At 35.3% G+C, this 20,369-nt stretch overlaps 1 long non-coding RNA gene across 1 annotated transcript in view; it reads left to right on the plus strand.

The window, feature by feature from the left end:
* The first annotated feature begins 664 nt into the window (after positions 1 to 664).
* The window catches only part of LOC140713233 (uncharacterized), an 83,477-nt gene continuing 63,772 nt past the window's right edge, over positions 665 to 20,369 (plus strand). The window contains exon 1 of the long non-coding RNA XR_012095123.1: positions 665 to 896. This is a non-coding gene — a long non-coding RNA (uncharacterized lncRNA). The remainder of the gene's footprint in view (positions 897 to 20,369) is intronic.

Consider the following 20,369-nt stretch of genomic DNA (forward strand, 5'->3'; position numbering starts at 1 on the left):
TTGAACTTTTATTTTAGGTTCAGGAGTACATGTGCAGGTTTGTCATAGAGGCAAATTATGTCTCACAGGGTTTTGGTGTATGAATTATTTCCTCACCCAGGTAATCAACATCATACTTGATAAGTATTTTTCCTGATCCTCTCCCTTATCTCGCCATTCACCCTCAGATAGGCCCCTGTGTCTGTTAGAAAATGCTATCTTCTTTTGTTTTTTTTTTCCATTTTCAGGGAAAGAATATGTTATTTTTTAATCTTCAAAAACAAATAAAATAAATAAAAAGGGAAGGGCCACATAGAATACAAACAGAAAGAAATGAATAACATAATACACTCAACTGAGAAATAAAGAACTAACCCAATTACTTGTTGAATCTGGTATTTTGACTATATACTTTCTGGCTAAAAAAAAAAAAAGGCAAAAAAGTTAGTAGTTTGTAGGTTAGTGTTTCAGAGGTATAGTTTAGAAATTCTGAAACTTCTTAGTACATATTGTAGGACTGAGCAGATACATAAATGAATTAAGCATAGTAGAAGTCAGGTTTGTTATTATCAGAAAAGAGTATCACAAAATGGAAAGGGTAAGCATTTGGAGCAGCAATCCATGAAGGGCTCTGGGCATCCCTGTGCATCGTTGCTGGGTATGCCAGGAATGCATCACCCTCATCACTTTCCATCCAGGCCATTTTTCAGCGTTGGATGTGCTAGCAGTTTTGAGAGATGAAGTCATGACTCCCTAGAAGACAAAAAACAGGTTTACTTATTTTGCTACCAAACAATAAGTTCTTCAGCCGTGCCACAAATCCACCGTGCATCCAGTTTCCACCTGCGGCTCATGCATCATCCCCACAGGACTTGAGAGCAAGAGGATCCCACGCAAATCATATTGCTTGCTGTGCTGCGCATAAAATGTCCTTTGTCTCTGACTCAGAAGTCTTGTATCTTCTATCAGCATGCATGAAACAGTGGCAGGCTAACTCATTAAAATAAGGTAAAATCAAATTCCAAGTCTGAATGATGCTAGAATGACATATGGTATTTTATTAGAATTGGAGGGATGGGGATGAGCTCATAGTTATAAAGATAAATGATAGATGATAAATGTATAGACAGCTAGATATTTGTGTGTATGTATAAATAAATGTTTTTACAAAGATAAATGTTTTTATGAAGTAGATTGCTACAGGCTTCACATAGCCCTTAGCTCTTTGTTTATAAATACCTTTCCTCTCTAAAAAGATCCAGGGCTCCCTAGAGAACTGGCTAATTCTCAGGCATGGAATGAAAAAATACAAGATGAACCTGGAGAAGCTTTCTGTGTCAGAAAATAAGAATGTGCTCAAAGAATGATGGGAACATGCGAAAAGGACATAGGAGTCTATTTGAAAAGCATCCCACTGGCCAAACATAGGATAACTCTGAGGATAAAAATAATGGCAGTAAAGAATTATAACCCACTGAAATAAAAAATGATAAATGGATAAATGAAGGCATTTTTTATAGTAGAATGACAGCTAACACATTTTAAAAGAAAAATAGAGATACAAGATCAACATTTGGCAACCACCATAATAATTGTTGCAGGCAAGAAACATCCATGAAAGCTAAAAACTAATGGATGCAAATTGATGAGAAAGATAATGTTTACATAACCTCAAAGTATCTCCTTCATAAAATACTTATTAGTGACAGAGTGAAAATGGTGACTATACAATGGAGAAGCCTGGCAGACAGCATCTTAACCAAGGGAGCAAGATGGAACAATTGTGTACTGTAATGTACATTCTTATGTCAGGCACTAAGTACGCAACATCACTTTTGTGCTGCTCTGCACAAAACACATAACTGAAATCTAACTCTGAGGAAACATCAGATAAAAACAAAATGAACAATATTCTTTGTAATAAGTGATCTGTGCTTTTCAAAATGTGAAAGTCATAAAAGACAATTCCAGGTCAAAAGAGACCAAAGGTACACAACAACTAAATAAAAAAGGAACCTTATATTATATTTTGCACAATAAACTATTTTTTGCCCTTTCTTTAGAGAATATTAATGGGAAGTTGGTGAAATTTGAATAAAGTCTCTGTACATGAGATTATAACATTGTATCAAAGTTAATTTCTTAATTTTAATCACTGTTAGGTGGTTATATAAGTGAATTTGTTTTCTGGGGAATACAAACTGAATAATTTAGGAATAAAAGGATATCTATCTATGATTTACTCCTAAATGACTCAGAATATATATATATATGTATATATACACACATATACACATATGTATGTGTATATATAAATTTGTTATATATAACATATGTATGTGTTAATATAATAAATTTATATATACACATATATGTATATAAATACAATATAGATATTATATATATAATTTATAATTCTATCTATGGAGAGAGCGAGTAAAGAAAATGTGAAATGTTACCATTTGGGGCCTTTAGCAAATGGTTGACAGAGATTCTTTGTATAATTTATTTATTTATTTATTTTTTTGAGATGGAGTCTCGCTGTGTCACCCAGGCTGGAGTGCAGTGGCATGATCTCGGCTCACTACAACCTCCACCTCCCATGCTCAAGCAATTCTCCTGCTTCAGCCCCCCAAATAGCTGGCATTGCAAGCCCGAGCCATCCTGCCCGTCTAATTGTTGTATTTTTACTAGAAATGGGGTTTCACCATGTTGGTCAGGCTGATCTCGAACTCCTGGGCTCAGGTGAACCGCCTGCCTTGGCCTCCCAAAGTTCTCTGTATAATTTTTGCAACTTTTTAGTACATGTGAAATTGTGTTTTCTAGAAATGTTTATAAAATTTCATTTCTTGCAAAATTAAATTCTTTTTTTTTTTTTTACTTTTAGATTTAGTCAAGAGGTTTTAGTAAAATTTAAAGTAATTGGAATTAAAAAGAATTATTTCTAATCCTGGCTGAGCACAGGCTTGACAACTTAATCTCCCTGAGCTCCAAAGACATATAAATTGCAATATTATAATATATATACACTTATTTTCCTTATGCACTTAATACTTTTATATAGCAAACATAGATTGAATCCTGACTTGTTTTTTAATGAAAAGTTTATGGCAGGAAATTGAATAGAGAGATCTGATTATAACCTCCAACTGTAATTCTTAATCTCATGACATACTAATCCAAAGTACTGCAAGTGACTTATTTCCACAAATATTTAAAGTAAAACTTTAACTCATAACATTTTTTTGCAGAGTAGAACATGGTTATTGTCATACTAATGTTATTGGTGTTTTGGTAAATTTTCCTGAGTTGGGGAGATAGGACTGGATTATGGTCAGGACACTGTGCCTTGTACCAGCAGTTGATGGTCCCATCTGGGACCCACCTGTCATTAATAAAAGCAGTATGCATGAATTACTGCAGTGCTTTACGTCTCTGTAAATATTGGGTTTCATCAAAATATAATTGTAGGCATGGGAAGGAGCACATCCATATTTGAACATCATCTGTCATGAATTGTTTGAGGAAATAACATTTAAAAATTATTGCTCCAAAAATGCAAATGATTTGAAGACACCATAATTTACGGTTCATAAATGTGTTCATAACTGAACAAGGTTTATGTGGGACATTTCAGTATTTGTAACTTATAGGAGTAAAAAGTGATAAATCTTGCTGTTTCATCATTTATAGATAAAATAATTTTGAGAAAGAAAACATTTTGGAGATAAATATACTACATTTCCTAGAAGTCGTTCTAGCTCATTGCAGATAATGTTTCCAGAATAACTGTAAACAACCATATTGGATTTGATGAGCATACCACTGCTGCAAAGCACTGTGCAAAGGAGCACTCAGCTCCTTTAAATTCATTGCATTTGTATAAATGGAACTGGTTTGGTCAAAGGCTGTCTTTTAATGAGCGAGGTTTTATATTCAAGAGTGAACATAATCCCTTGGTTCAAGAGTCAATGAAATGAAAAAGTGATTAATTTGCCAAATTAGGGCTGAATTTACTTTTGTATTCTTTATAGACTAGGAGTTACTGGATACATTTGACTCATTTGAAAAGTCACTCCATCACAATTAACTTTTATCATTACCACCTACTTCAGGGCCTGCTTTCCCAGTTGTTTTCAAATATAAATTTCCTCAGGAATATAAATAGGTTTACTTAGTGATGATTCAATTTGAAGTGGAAACTCACTTAGATCTACTGGGGAATACAGAAAATCTATTATATTAGTCTTGGTTATAAGGAATTATAGTAGTTAGTAAAACAAATTATATTCACATGAAATAGAGCATATCATAGATAAATAGCAAAAAATATTTGCTAAATCCTAACAGATGCCAAGATTTTTGGTTCTTTACTGTTCCTTCTATTTTTGTGTGGAGATTTAGAGAGATTGAAAAACTAAGCCATCACCCCACCATCTTCTCAGAATCGATCAATTGAATTAATAATTTTGAATATTTGGGAACAGTTAATATAATAGAAGACAAGGAATTTTAAAATGTGCTCTAAGGCATGGATAGAATTTACATATTTAAAGGTTATTCTAATTACCATGTAAGAGATTGTTCAGCATGCTGTAAATCACACATATTTTAACATCGCGGAGGCCAAGTGCAGTGATTCGTGCCTGGGAGGCCAAGGCAGGAGGATCACTTGAGCCCAGGAGTTTGATATCAGCTTGAGCAACATGTGAGACCCTGTCTCCACAAAAATAATTTTAAAAATTAGCCAGGCATCGTGGCCTGTAGTTCCAGCTACTTGGGAGGCTGAGGTGGAAGGTTTTCTTGAGCCCTGGAGGTCCAGGTGGCAGTGACCCGTGAATGAACCACTGTACCCCAGCCTGGGCAACAGAGTGAGACCCTGTCTCAAAATAAATTGTAATAAGATAAAACAAAATCATGGCATATCTGAGTCCTTTTTATTATGGCTCTTTTTTTTTTTTTTTTTTTTTTTTTTTTTTTTTACAAATTACAATTTGCTGATACAATACTGAGGTAACAGGGACTGGATTGAGGTAGAAGGGACTATGCATAGTTTCAGTTGTGTAGAGCGAAGGGACAGGTAACGTAACTAGTCCTCTGTCACCACAGCAGGCCTACATACCACTTTTGTCTTCTGCAGCTAGAGCTCAGGTCAGGTGGCTTTCTGTTCCTTCTGGTCTGCAACCTCCAGTTACCTTCCAAATACTAGGAATCATGGGCATGGCAGTAGAGCCCTAAAGCCCCCTAAAAGCCATGAAGAAAATATCCACACTCAGATATGTGGCAAAAAATTAGGAGCAGGTCCAGATTTTGTGGACCCAGAAACTTTTACAATTGGGAGAAACTTTTTTAAAAATGCAAAATAAGAAACCCAGAGTTGGGAATAAAAGTAAATATTTGTTTAGAATGAGTAAAAACACCTTCCTCAGTTACTAATTATAAAGGCTGATAAATACCACAAACATTAAAAATGCAAATAACTCAACATTTTTATTAATTAACTCCCTGACATACCTTTATCAGCTTTATTGGGATGTAACTATATAAAAAATGCACATGCTTAATGTGTACAACTTGAAGCCTTTGGACGTAGGCACGCAACTGTGATACCATCATCAAAATCAAGATAATAAACACGTGAATCACCTCCAGAAGTTTCCCTATGCCCCTTTTTGTGTGTGTCTCTGTGTATACGTATGTGTGTATGTCATACATTCTATTAGTGCTCCCTCTGAAGGCTATACCTGCATTCTTGATTTGTTTATTGTAGTTATGAATTTTAATAATATATATTTTAAATTCAACGAAAGATTACACATTGTTTGGAGACTTAACGTAAGTCTACAGTCTTAAATTTTCAGGTGTACAATACCAGTGCTATTTACAGGCACTATGTTGTATAGCAAATCTTCTCCCATTTCTCCTTCTTTTCTTATTCATAAAGATTTAAAAATATAAAAACCATACCTAGCTTCAAGAAACAGATTGTGAGCAAGATTTGCTCTTGGGCCATAGTTTGTCAGTTCCTCTTTCGGTAGATATATCTATCTATCTATCTATCTATATATATATAGAGTAGAAAAAATTTATTTTATATATATATAGTAGATATATATATAGTAGATATATATATAGTAGAAAAAATTTATTTTATCATGCTTCACTTCATTGTGCTTCAGAGATACTGCATTTTTCACAAATTAAAGGTTTGCGACAATCTTACTTCAAGCAAATCTATTGGTGCCATTTTTCCAACAGCATATGCTCACTGCGTGTCTTTGTGTCCCATTTTTGCAATTTCTTCAATATTTCAGACTTTTAAAATTATCATTACGTCTGATGTGGTGATCTGTGGTCAGTGATTCTTGATGTTACTATGGTAATTGTTTTGGAGCACCATGGACTTGTGCCCATATAAGATGGTGAACTTAATAAATGTTATGTGCGTTCTGACTGCTCCACCAACCAGTCATTCCCCTGTCTCCCTCTCCTTGGGCTTCCCTATTCCCTGAGACACAACAGTATTGAATTTAGGTAAATGAGTGCAATGCCCTCTAAGTGAAAGGAAGAGTCACACGTCTTTCACTTTAAATCAAAAGCTAGAAATGGGTAGTGAGGAAGGCATGTTGAAAGCCAACATAGGCCAAAAGCTAAATCTCTTGCAAAAAAACAGTTGGCCAACTTCTGAATGGGAATGCAAAGGAAACGTTCTTGAAGGAAATTCAAAGTACTACTCCAGTGAACATATTAATGACAAGAAAGCAAAACAGCCTTATTGCTGATATGGAAAAAGTTTTAGTGGTCTGGTTAGAAGGTCAAACCCACCACAACATTCCCTTAAGCTGAAGCCTAATCCAAAGCAAGAACTTCTTCTATGGAAGCTGAGAGAGGTGAGGCCATAGAAAAAAGTTGGAAGCTAGCAGAGGTGGGTACATGAGGTTTAAGGAAAGAAGGCATCTCCATAATGTAATTGTGCAATGTGAAGCAGCAAATACTGATGAATCTTTCTCTTATTGCTTTTAATATGTACATTTAAAATTACAAAAAATTTCAGCTTGTTAAGGAATAACTGAAAAATAAAATTCACATATTTAAACTATATATTTAGCTATGTTGTCCAGGTTGGTCTCGAACTCCTGACCAGGCCTGAGCGAAAGAGCAAGATTCTCTCACAAAAAATAAATAAATAAATAAAGTATATATTTAAAGTGTACAACATGAAGATTCAATATAGGTATGTATTGTAAAGTGATTACCACAATCAAGTTAATTAACATATTCATCCCTCAACTCACATAGTTTCCCTTTTTAATTTTTGTTTTTTTGATGAGAACTCTGAAGATAAACTCTCTTAGCTAATTCCAGCTGTACAATACAATATTATTCCATTACAAAATTGCAATGGAATTGCAATTACAATTCCAGCTATACAATACAATACAATACTATTGTCACCATACTGTACATAGATCCCCAGATCTTATTTTTATAACAGAAAGTTGGTAGGTACCCTTGGATCAACATAAGATCACAGAATTTTATTTAAGCACCTCTTTTGCTGTATCTCATGAGATTTTTTATATGCTATATCTTTATTATCATTTAGTTAAATATATTTTCTAATATCTGTTTTGATTTCTTTTTTGGTCTATGTATTAAATAGATATTTATTGCTTAATTTCTAAGTAGGCGGGGATTTTGGTAGCTTTCTTCTCATTATTTTGTCTTAATTCTGCTGTAATCAGAGAATATAGTCTGAATTAGTAAATTCTTTGATAAGACTTAATTTGTGGCCAGCATATGGTTAATATTGGTATCCATTGCACTTAAAAAATCATGCATTTCCTTGTTGTTCAGTGCACTATTCTATATATGCTAACAAAGTCAAATTAATAATGATATTCAAATCTTTTCAAACCTTACTAAAATTTTTTGTCCCATTATTCTATCAGCTTTTGGAACTCTATTTCACTTTTATTCCCTTCCATTTCTGCCATATATTTTGAAACCTTGTCTATGAGTACATGCAGACCCAGGAGTATGTCACTGTATTGTTTCAATGACCCCATTATCATTCTGAAATGCCCTTCTTTAACTTTTATAACGCCCGTTTCCTTAAAGCATACTTTTCTGATCTTAGCATAGCTAGACGATCTTTTTTTGTTAATGTTTTTCGTAGTAAACATTTTCTGTTCTCTTACTTTTAATTTTATACGTTCTTGTATTTAAAATGTGTTTTTTCTATGCTGCATATTGCTGGGCTTTCTTTTCTATTCAATGTATTTTATTTCTTATTTGGTTTATTTAGTTTAACTTATATTTATTGTAAGATCTGATATAGTTGTGTTTATGTCTTATCAGTTATTTCCGTTTGACCCCCTGAATTTATGGTTCTCTTTCTTTGCATTCGTTTTTCTTTAATTAATCAAAAGTTCTATTCGTCCACTAATTTCTTATTAATGTGTTAGTCACACATTCTATTAGTGCTTACTCTGAAGGCTACACCTGCAATCTTGGTTTGTTTATCATAGTCATGAATTTTAATTACATATATATTTTAAATTCCACAAAATATTACATTTTTGTTTTGTACAGTGAATGTCCATTTATGTTTGGGTTTAACACAAAAAAATTGAGAATAATGACTCAAATAGTTTAGTTTTAAATTTTTGATGATTTTATCTAAATTTTATTTACATATCACTTTGCTTTCCTTTTCTCATTCAGAAACCAAGGTCACAAGCAAAGATCCCAACATTTAAAATATCAGTGCAAGATCCCTTCTCTATTTATGAAGGCTATTTTAAACCAAATGAAATTATACAAACATACAAATAAATGTTTTAATGAAATAATTTTAACTTTCACCTTTTAGTTTTAAGCAGTGAACATTAATATACAAAATGTTTCATCTTAAAATACTATCCATTTGTTTATAACAAGACATCTAATAACATGTAAGCAGAATATACTTCAACTTAAGTTAAGTAAATGATACGCATAATTGTAAATAAGCAGTAAATGTTTAGAAGGAATCTAGAAAACTTTTGACTCAAAACCATTGAAAATGCAAAATCCCAGTTCTTGAAGATAACAAGTTAATGGATACATTTTCTTTTATAACGGAGAACTGTCTAACCTGAGTCTGAATGAAGCATGAATTTATTATTGATAATCTTAGCGAGGCTGGTCCTCCCTAAACGTTCATTTACTTCATTTTAAAATTCTAATCTGTATTACTGCCTAAGCAAAAGCATCACTGCATGAGCTGTGTAGAATTTGTCATTTAATTCATTTGTGGCCTCTTTTCGAGCCCACCTGTGTCAAACAGTCATGTGTCTATGCTTGGATATGTTAATTAATGTGTTATTTTCTAGGGAATGACTTTTACTCAATAACTTCTCCTGCGTGGCCTCTTTAAAGACCACTTCTTGGTTTCTCTGAAATCTCCAGCTACTTTGTTAGTATTTACTGCAAACAAAATTATCTTGTAAAATGGAGACATCAAGTCAAATTGGTTTCATCTAGTTCTAAATTCCCCCTTACCCGTATGTTCACTCCATCAATACAATTCTCTAATGCAATTTAGGGAATGGTCCCTGTACCCAGCTTCTTATTTTTTAAATTAACATCTTCAAGTGTTTAGCCTGCTTGGCTTCCCTCTTTAACTTTGCCTCCCCTTTTTAACTTTGCCTCATCAAATATATGCTTTCAGAAGCAGTCCCATATTAGAGCCTAAAGTATAAGGAAAAATAAGAACCCCATATATATTTATCACAGTATCTTCTCATAGTGTGAGCCAAGTGGAGAAGTCAATAACAGTTCTATGTTTTTTAAAAATATGACTACAGATGAATCTGTGTTGCCCAATCCGTTTTCACGCCATTGTCAACATTCAGATGCCCTGGCCATGGACTGAGACAATTGCTATTGTACAATAATGCCACATGGTAAAACAGCCTGAATTTATTAAAATTTCTGATATTCTGTGCATCCCAAATTTTTTGTATTAATTTTAGTTTTTAAAAATATTGCACTAAAATATTATTTATCTTGATTACTGGAATTTCTAGCACCCTTTAAACAGTTGTGCCCCAGGAGAGTCCCTCCTAGGCCACACCCTAAGCCCCATCCTGAGCTGGAACCCTTTCCTTGAAAAGTAATGTCTGAGCACTCAGCATGGTGAATTTCTTTGATCTTTCTCTTTGAGGAGAGAGGAGCATGTACTTCTGTCTCAGCTCCTTGATGATCATCATCATCTCTCTCTGGAGAGGCTGCAGATGGGAAAAGAAGATGTTTCCACTTCCGAGTCTTCGGAATCATTTGGCAGGTCTACCAAACTGATCTCCAGTGGTGTCTGCATTTTCCTCTCTTCCCCTACTTCTGACTCCTCCTCCTGGACCTCCTTAGCAGGTTAATTTTCTTCTAACCGGCTCATTCCGTGATTTCAACCCAGACCTCTTCTCTCTCCCTCCCCCTTGCTACGCTTTCCCAGCTCTCTTGTGTCTGTCTCAGCTTCCTGCCCCTCTTTTCTCTTGGGAACATCATGCAGCTACCTGCTGCCCTCATGCTGCCCCCATGCCAGACTGTGTTCCCAGGCCTAGGGACTATGAGAATGATGATGCTTAATGTCAGAATGTTTAATACACATTTAATCCAAATATTATACTAATGTGCTTTAAAAGTGGTCCAGATCATTACTTTCCTGCTTTTTCAAAAAAGCAGGGAGTTAGGGAAAAGATCCAGTTTATAGCCTAGAGGAAGAGGATGGTTCCTTAGTAGAAATAGAGAACAATTTCGACTATTTCTAAACACCATTTTATCTCCTTAATCAAATGAGTTTGTACAAATTACAGAATCTCAAAACCAGAATTTCCTGTACCTCTGTAAAGAGAAATATTTAGTACTCATTAAACATACTAATCATATAGATTCTAAATGTTATTTATTGTAAATATATTTACTTTCCTTTTAACATTTTAAAATGCATATTATATGTTGTTTTACATTTTTAGTGTTACATCATTTAAGAGCATTCTATTTTACAATATAATTACTGTAGTAAATTATCATCATCAATTTTTAGAGTACATTATACAATTTTTAAAATATTTGCAGCTCAGAATCACGGGTAAAATATTTTTCACTAAGGTTGTTTTTTCCAATATACTGTCTGTGTTACTCACAATCTAGGCAAACCTGAGTAAGTGGCTAAAATTCCTGTTTATCAGTTTTGTCACTACAATAATGAGGAAACATGATTGATACCTACCTCTTAGGATGGCTCTAGGGATAGAGCGAATTCAGTGTGTACAAAATGCCCAACGCTACAAGTATTAACCATTATGTTTATCATTATTAATAGGGTTAATATTAATATGAGTTCCTTAGTGTGAAAGTGAATTTACCTTCTTTTTTTCTAAATTCTTTCTCACATTGAATAAGTTGGATCATTCTGAATTCAAAACACAACTCAATTACTGTATTAATGCCTTTAAAGGAGTATCACAACATAACCCCAAAAGAAGTTATTATTTATTTTTACTCTTCATTAAAGACCAGGATTTTCAGGGACAGGTAGGATTTCAAATATGGTAACAGCTTTGCCTTATTATGAAATAAAAATAAGTGATACAAAGTTTAGAATATTCTTTTTGTTATAATGTATTTTTTTTAGATTGGAATAGATAGGAAATACTAATTAGGTAATACTGACAGGGGCACAAAATTCTAAAGTTTTGGGTAGGGGATTTGTGACTGGGAAAAAAACATCTTATAATCCTTGAAGTTTAGACGAGGTGATCTTTGCTTTAGGAAAAGAACAGACAAAAACGAAACTTAAAAATAGAACAACTGCATTCAGCAGGATTCCACTCACTTAATTGTGGAAAGCTAGAACCGAAGGGATGTTAGAAATGGCACAGTTTGACCTCTGCATTATGTTATGTGATGCAATGTGATCACATACATGCACACACTAGTTAGGGTAGAACATGGGCTTCAAACTATGAGCCTCAGCATTTCTAAAACTCGTCTTCCATATGAATTCCTTTCGGGTCAAAATGTTTGCAAACTCATCATCTACGGAATATGTTTCTCATTTCCCACCTAAAAGATGATATCTTACATTACACAATGCAAATAACTTAGTGAAACATACCATCTCAGTGAAATATTGATGTTCTGTACATTTATTCTGATATATCCTTGGATAAAGTCTTAAGATAACTGAATACTTAAGTCTGAAGCATAAAGTCTTAAGATAACTGAATACTTATGTTTGAAGCAGAAGGATAACTGGCATTGTTTTCCAAAATGAAATTAATTTGTTTAAAAGAATTATTAGAAGAATTTTTCTCTCTCTTGGTTTTAGTCTGACTTTCCACAAATCAAGTATAGAGGATAATTGTGTCTTTCCACAAATCAAATACATAGGATAATATAGGATATTTTGTCAAAATAATAAAGATAATTACTACTTATTTTAATTTTTAACAAACAATTTATATATATTTATGGAGTACAAGGTGATGTTTACTACTTATTAAGAGCTTTTTGCGTGTCTACATGCTTTGTCTATTTCAATTCCTACAATAATTCTATGAGCTAGGGATCACCAGGCCCATTTTATTGATGAGGAAACTGAAGCTCAGGAGGTTGCATAATGTGCTCAAGGCCACAGTTCATAACCTGAACCCAGATTCTTCTCACTCAGGGTTCCACATTTTTAACTACAATGCCACAGTGCAGAATGTTCTTTACCCAGAATGTTCTTTACTTGTTAAAATTATCTATTAATGTACACAGCTATTTTAACTATTCTCCTATTTCTATATATAATGAAAGTTAATGACTTTTAGTGAGAAGATTACAGAGTTTCATGCAGGAATTCACTCTGACATCTAAGACTAACAATTCTTTGTTATAATGATTTTTTTTTTCTGAATCCCTAGTAGATTACTTTTGCCTTTTTATCATAACTTAATTATTTTTAAACATAAATTAAGAGTAAAAGTGTATGATGATAGGCAGGGTATCTATTTATTTCTAAGAACGGTGTCTATGAAGTAAAAAAAAAATCAGCATGATGGGTGTTTTTTAGGACTTTTCATGATTATTTACGGGGCTTGCATGAGCGAGAGTCCCAGGGACAGTCATGCTGGCAGTAGTACCTGCAGGCACAAGAGAGTCACCCTCAGAAGAGAATGAAATGCTTGCCCAAGGGAAGGGAGGAGAAAGAGCTTACCATCTGCTCTCTGGAGCTTGCAGGTATGGATGAAGGAGAGGCTGGTGTTTGCTTTTCACCTGAAGATTTCTGAGAATCATGCTTGCCTGAAGCATTCGTAAGAGCATGGCAAAAGGGACAGTTGCTCTGTTGTGCCATGAAGAAAATGGAGGTAACCCCATCCTTTCATTCCAGTTATCAAAACTCTCAAAGCCGTAGAAGAGACCTTCAAGGTTCTGTTTTATTATTATTATTATACTTTAAGTTCTGGGACACATGTACAGAACGTGCAGGTTTGTTACATAGGTATACATGTGCCATGGTGGTTTGCTGCACCCATCAACCCATCATCTATATTAGGTGTTTCTCCCAGTGCTATTCCTTCCCTTGCCCCCCACTCCCTGACAGGCCCTGGTGTGTGATGCCATCCCCACCCTTGTGTCCATGTGTTCTCATTGTTCAGTTCCCACTTATGAGTGAGGACGTGCGGTATTTGGTTTTCTGTTGCTGTGTTAGTTTGCTGAGAATGATGGTTTCTAGTGTCATCCATGTCCCTGCAAAGGTCATGAACTCATTCTTTTTTATGGCTGCATAGTATTCCATGGTGTATATGTGCCACATTTTCTTAATTTAGTCTATCATTCATGGGCATTTGGGTTGACTCCAAGTCTTTGCTATTGTGAACAGTGCTGCAATAAACATACGTGTGCATGTGTCTTTACAGTAGAATGATTTATAATCCTTTGGGTATATATCCAGTAATGGTATTGCTGGGCCTAACGTTATTTTTGGTTCTAGATCCTTGAGGAATTGCCACACTGTCTTCCAGAATGGTTGAACTAATTTACACTCCCACCAACAGTGTCAAAGAGTTGCTATTTCTGTGTTTTTATGTGAAGAAACCTGAGTTTAGGGGAGAGGGCAGGAGACAAGGTCCCCACCCGGGAGATAAGCAGACAAAGTAAGATAGAGGCCCACGAGCGAGCCTAAGGCACAGGTGGGTTATAGGGAGACGTGTCTGTGTCTCACTGAGACTGTTCTAAAGATCACCCAAAGGAAGCCATCCACATCAGCGGCAGGGAAACATCTAAGGCGATGACACCACTAGCAGCAGAAAAGAAGAATTTGTGCCGGAGTAAGACTGGGGTCTCTAGATGAAGCCCACATGGCACCAGAGTTGCCTCCCTACCACCAATACATGGCCAGGTCTGCTAAATCTGAACATTCTTCAGTTTACCTTTTCTCCTCTCTGCCATACCCCAAGAAAAGCTAGACCCAGAAAAGAAAGAGAAGAAGGTGTGTAAATAAGAGAAGTCCACATACTTTTACCTTCCCCGCCGTCTTCTCCAAGACCCTGATGTGAGAGGAGAAGAACTTCAGTCATTGGCTCTTTCTTATGTAGGTTCCTCCTTGATGGGAAAAGAAGACAGTGTTAGATAAAATTTGAGATCATAGCTTCAAAGATGCCATTATGTGATGGGAAAAAAATACTAGACAGAGTCTTGTTAAGGGTAGTGATTTGAGAAAAATCAAAATGTTCAGTTGTGACCCCACTGAGTTATCTTCTCTGTAAGCCAGGTGCACTTACATGAGACAAAATTTAACACAATGTGAATTTTGCATTTTTTCATCCCCTAAGGCTTTCATACTGCACTTAGTACGTTATTATGATTTTAGTTTATAGTATACACACTAAATATTAAATTTATTACGTCTTGGTTAGGCAGATGCCCTGTAATTCACAGTGCCGGGTGTAACAAAGGCATATACGGTAAGGCTTCCTTTCCAAGCATTTACAATTGGCTGGGGGTAATATACAAGCACTTAAGTTATCCAAAAAGACAGAAGTCAATTAACAATATAAATTCTGCCAACATTTACGTGAAAGACATTTTAAAGAAAATATTGCATTTGTGTAATGTTAGAAAAAACTAAATACCATATGCTAAACCTTCTCATATATTCTTCAGCCAGCTCCTCCTAAATGTTTTCTTTGAGTCGATATTTGATGTGTAGGTCCCGTCCTTCGCTGCTAACTGTTACCATTAATTTTAAGTGCACAGAATATCAATGAAAAGAATGAGTGTTTGACAGCCTCTACAAATGGAAAGTGTCTTTATTGAGAGCCAAACTGAAGAGGCCAAAGCCCTCTAGTTTGCTGTTTCTGGCATCTGAAGTTCAGACACAAACGACTCTGACCGGTGCTTGCTGATGTGACATCTGTCTTTGTCTGCATTTGCTCTAGGAGATGCCCTGTTAGCCCTTTCCTGGACCGCCTTGATTCTGATACCTTGCCTGGACAATCTTATTATTTGTCATCTGGCTGTCTGGCTACTGTGTCCTCTTCCTGTCATCCTAAACTTCCTTTCCTTATCTGAAGCCGGAACTATGCTCATTCTGAAACATGCACACAAACACACAAACACATCGAAATAAAAATCTTGAAATTATAGTGACCAATATATCCTTTTACATTCACCCGATTTAAGCAGCACTGTGAATGAGGAAATCATATCTAACATGAAGTCAAGGTATTCTTATATCCAGAAATAACAAGCTTTTGATTCACTTGAGAATATTTTGAGCTGACGTCAAGGCTTTTAACATAATTTTGCCGATGCGGGAGCATAATATGACGAACAAAACACTTGAGAATTTGAGGTATGCTCTCAAATATGTTAACACGATCAGATAAAATTTAGTCCTCAAACTGGAACAGAGCAGTTAAGGTAGCATGCACTGGCAGATAATCAAACTCAGGCTCGCCAATTAAATTGTACTGCAGCTGATAACAATGCAGTTGATGATGCCCAGCATATTCCATGCTTGTCACAAATTGCTGTTACTTATGAAACAGAGCAGTAGCTTTCCACTTGAATGTTTTCCAGAGCAAAGGGAACTGCGGGTATATGCACATATGCTCACAAGTGCATGGTGGCTCTTTCTAAATATTTTTAAATGGATGTTTCAATACACAGAGAAGGCTTTGGATTTTTTTTTCTGTGATTCAGCATTGTCAAGTACCCCATCATTTGCAACATTAAAGTCAGAAACTTGTCATAGCCTGTCTCCACCAGGAATATATGTGTGCATATATATCTTACACCACTTTTCACTTGTCACATATCTCAGTGGCTGGATGAGAAAACGGTGCTAATTGTTCTAACTGTTGGAAAGTAGCTACACTTTAACGCATTATATCAAACAAACATTTTTACAACTCTAAAAGATCTATCTGAGTATGGAATGTGCTGCCCTAAAAGAGTTCTTCTCAATGCCAGAGAAGTACAAGTATACACCAGGTAGTCATGTAGCTGTTATACTGAATTCAAATTTCAAGTACTAGGTGATGGTTAAACATGTTTTGGTTGGAGCCTAGTCAGAGAACACGGAAGCTGTAGGTCTGATTGGTTGGCCTACGTCATGCTGGCAAAATTCAACGTAAATAACAACTCCTATATATTTTTCTCAGAACTGGTTCCTAAGAGAGCAGAAAATCAGCTATATGAAACCATGGCTAAAGAGATAAATGGCCTCAGTACTCAAATTTGTATACCATGCTTATCTTCAACTGTAGATCACCTAAACAATAGTGAATCAACTGATTGGGAAGAATTTATCTAATGTAAACTATGTGGTCAACAATCTAAGGGATTATTCTGTGAAGAAGAAAATTTGGTTCTAATTTATACTCTGTTCTAGCTGATCGTAGAACCTAAGGAATGGTCCGTTTCCCCTAGTATATTCTCTTGTGTCACTATAGATGCTTTCCCAAAATGCTGATCACAATTTTAAATTTTACCTTTTAAGTGTCTATTTGATTAGTGGCTGAATCCCTCTGTCAGACTGAAGTCCATGAGAACAGAAACTCTGTTATTTTTTGGTCTGCATTGTATACACGACATTCAACACAGTACCAGCCACAATGTGAATGCTCAAACATTTATCGAATATATGACTGAATGAATTTAAATCTTCTGGGGCTCAGTTTCTCCACATTGAAAATAAAGAGATCCTTGCATCGTGTCTAAATATTGCTCAAATTTCTTACATCTTTAAGGGTTGTGGACCGCCATTTTATGATTCTTATTCTTCAGAAGCATAACAATGTTTAGAAACAGAGGCATGTATGAAATTACTAGAGAAAACAGATATAGCCAACAATCAAGCATTCCCTTGTAGGTTACTGAGTTCAGAAAATGAATGAAGAAATTATTATTTTGCATTATGGATGCATTTGAATAATGGAAAGAATGTAAGAAGACATTTTCAGGTTAGCAGTAGAATAATAACAGAGAAAGAAGACAGCAGCAACAACGAGGATGAGCTATGCAAGGGAATGTGAAGATTTTCTCCATATCTGCCTGTTTGCTTGATTAAAATTTCCAATTGATTCTATTAATGCTTGTTTCTCTATCTAATTAAATGATGAAGTAAATGTCGTGGCCCGGATATTTGGGACTGGTTTCATCAGAATCATTTAATTATATTTACGGGTTCCTGGAAGTTCAGATGACAAATATCACATCCCGAATCTTGAACAGCCCAAGTGACAATGCAATGCTCCTAGGGAGAAAAACATGGCCATACCCATCATGCTGTGTGGAGGCTGATTTTGACAATAGAGATGCTTGCCTCCTTTCAAAGATAAAAGGAAAAACTCCAAGTTCTTTAAGTCTGAAAAGCCGGTAAATAGTAACAGCTTATAATAGTCTCTAAAATGACCATAAAGAAAATCCCAATTGATTTAATGATTAGAAGTGAAACTTGAAGTCAAGAAATTCAAAGCCTCCTTACAAAGCCATGCCCTTCACATTTATTTAAGAATATATGTGATCACAGGCACATATTGTACAAGTCCAGCATCCTTTTGCTTATCCAAGAGAATGTACAGCCACATGGCACAATGCTTTTGATTAATACCACTGACATAAAAAATGAGAAATTGAAGTGGAAATAATAGCCAACTAAACGCACACACAATAATAAAGCGTTCCATTTGTTTAAGTGAAGAATAAGAACTTTTACTTATTTTAGGTAATTTTTTGAAAAGAAAGGCAACAAATATTTTTCAACAAGTAAAAGATCATATGTATGTTCTATAGTTTTGACTGAGGGTACAAAATAAAAATGTCCTGGATATTAAAGGGTCATAAAGGAATTTTATGGACAACTGTTTGCCCACAGATTTGATTATTGGTTGATTGTAGCGAATCCATTTTATGAAAGATACCATCTGCCAGTATTTGTAAAAGGAGAAATAGACAATCTGAATAGATCTATTTCTATTATAGAAATTAAATAAATAATAACCTTACAAAACATAAAGTCTTGGGTCCTCATGGGTTCACTGGGATGAATTCTACTAAACGTTTAAGGAAGGAATTAGAGGAATCCTCTAAGATCTCTTTTAGAGATAAAAGCAAAGGGCATACTTCCAAACTCATTCTATGAGGCCAGCTTACCCTAATACTGAAACTAGACAAAAACATGGCAAAAAAAGAAAACTGCAGACCAACATCTGTCATGAACATTGACTCAAAAAATCTCAACAAAATGTTAGCAATTCAAATGCAACAATGTATAAAAAGAATTATACACCATGACCAACTGACATTTATCACAGATATGCAAGGCTAGTTCAACAAGAAAAAAAATCAATTAATGTAATCCATCACATCAATAGGCTAAAGAATAGTCATGAATTTAGACATAGACCTTACATCCTTCCTGAAAACCAACTCAAAATGAATAATAGACCTAACTGTAAAATGCAAAACTAGAAACTTTTAGAAGATACTATAGGAGAAAATCTAGATGACTTTGGATATGGTGGTAATTTATTAGATACAACTCCAAAGGCATGATTTATGAAAAAAAAAGATAAGCTGGATTTCATTAAAATTAAAAACTTCCACACAGTGAGAGACAATATCGAGAGAATGAGCAGAAAACCCACAGACTGGGATAGAATATTTACAAAAGACACATCTCGTAAAGGTCTGTTATCCAAGTTTACAAAGAACTCTTAAAACTCAACAGTAAGAATACAAGTCTGGGTGTGGTAGCTCATGTCTGCAATCCCAACACTTTGGGAGGCTGAGACGGGTGGATGACTTGAGTCCAGGAGTTCGAGACCAGCTGGGGCAACATGATGAAACCCCATCTCTACAAAAAATTAGTTGGCCGTGGTGGTACGCCTGTAGCCCCAGCTACTCTGGAGGGTGAGGTGGGGTGAGGTGGGAGAACCATCTAAGCCCAGGAGTTTAAGTCCACGGTGACTGTCACTGCACTTCATCCTGGGTAACAAGCGAGATCCTATCAGGAAGGAAGGAAGGAAGGAAGGAAGGAAGGAAGGAAGGAAGGAAGGAAGGAAGGAGAAAGAAAATGAGGAGGAAGGAAGAAAAGAAGGAAGGAAGGAAAGAAGGCAGGAAGGAAGAAAGGAGGGAGGGACAGAGGGAGGGAGGGATAAAGGAAGGAAGGAAAGAAGGAAAGAAAGAAGAAAGAAAGAAAGAAAGAAAGAAAGAAAGAAAGAAAGAAAGAAAGAAAGAAAGAAAGAAAGAAAGAAAGAAAGAAGAGGAAGGAAAGAAGGAAAGAAGGAAGGAAGGAAGAAAGGAAGGAAGGAAGGAAGGAAGGAAAGAAAGAAAGAAAGAAAGAAAGAAAGAAAGAAAGAAAGAAAGAGAGAAAGAAAGAGAAAGAGAAAGAAAGAAAGAAAGAAAGAGAAAGAAAGAAAGAAAGAAAGAAAAGAAAGAAAGAAAAGAAAAGAAGGAAGGGAGAAGAGGAAGAAAGGAAAGAAGGAAGGAAGGAAGGAAGGAAGGAAAGAAAGAAAGAAAGAAAGAAAGAAAGAAAGAAAGAAAGAAAGAAAGAAAGAAAGAAAGAAAGAAAGAAAGAAGAGAGGAGGAAGGCAGGCAGGCAGGCAGGCAGGCAACCTGATTAAAAAATGAGCCAAAGAACTTAACAGACACTTCATGAAACAAGTTGTACAAATGACAAATAAGCATGCGAAGAGATGCTCCATATTACATCATCAGGAAAATGAAAACTAAAACAATAATGAGATACCTGTTTGTGTGGCCGAAATCCAGTACACTGACAGCACCTAATGCTGGGGAAGATGTGAAGCAGCAAGAACTCCCACTCATTGCTGGCAGGAAGGCAAAGTGGC

Source organism: Chlorocebus sabaeus, chromosome 13 (genome assembly GCF_047675955.1).
Source record: "Chlorocebus sabaeus isolate Y175 chromosome 13, mChlSab1.0.hap1, whole genome shotgun sequence".
NCBI classification, from domain to species: Eukaryota; Metazoa; Chordata; class Mammalia; order Primates; family Cercopithecidae; genus Chlorocebus; species Chlorocebus sabaeus.